The following is a 225-nucleotide window of genomic DNA, read 5'->3' on the forward strand; positions in this document are numbered from 1 at the left end:
TGGAAAAAGAATAAGCAAATAATCAATGAAATGGAAAGAAGGAAGATCAAGTTAAAGACAAAAGAATGTTAATAAGCACATGTCTGGAAGGTCAGCTCACAGCGTAACAATCCGGAAGACTACATAACAGAACTGTGGTGTTATTATGAGAGAATTATGCATATTTCATTCGTACATATGTCAAATATCGTTTACATGAGTGAGAAGATTTTTTTTTGACAATTC

Source organism: Penaeus monodon, chromosome 27 (assembly GCF_015228065.2).
Source record: "Penaeus monodon isolate SGIC_2016 chromosome 27, NSTDA_Pmon_1, whole genome shotgun sequence".
In the NCBI taxonomy this organism is placed as follows: domain Eukaryota; kingdom Metazoa; phylum Arthropoda; class Malacostraca; order Decapoda; family Penaeidae; genus Penaeus; species Penaeus monodon.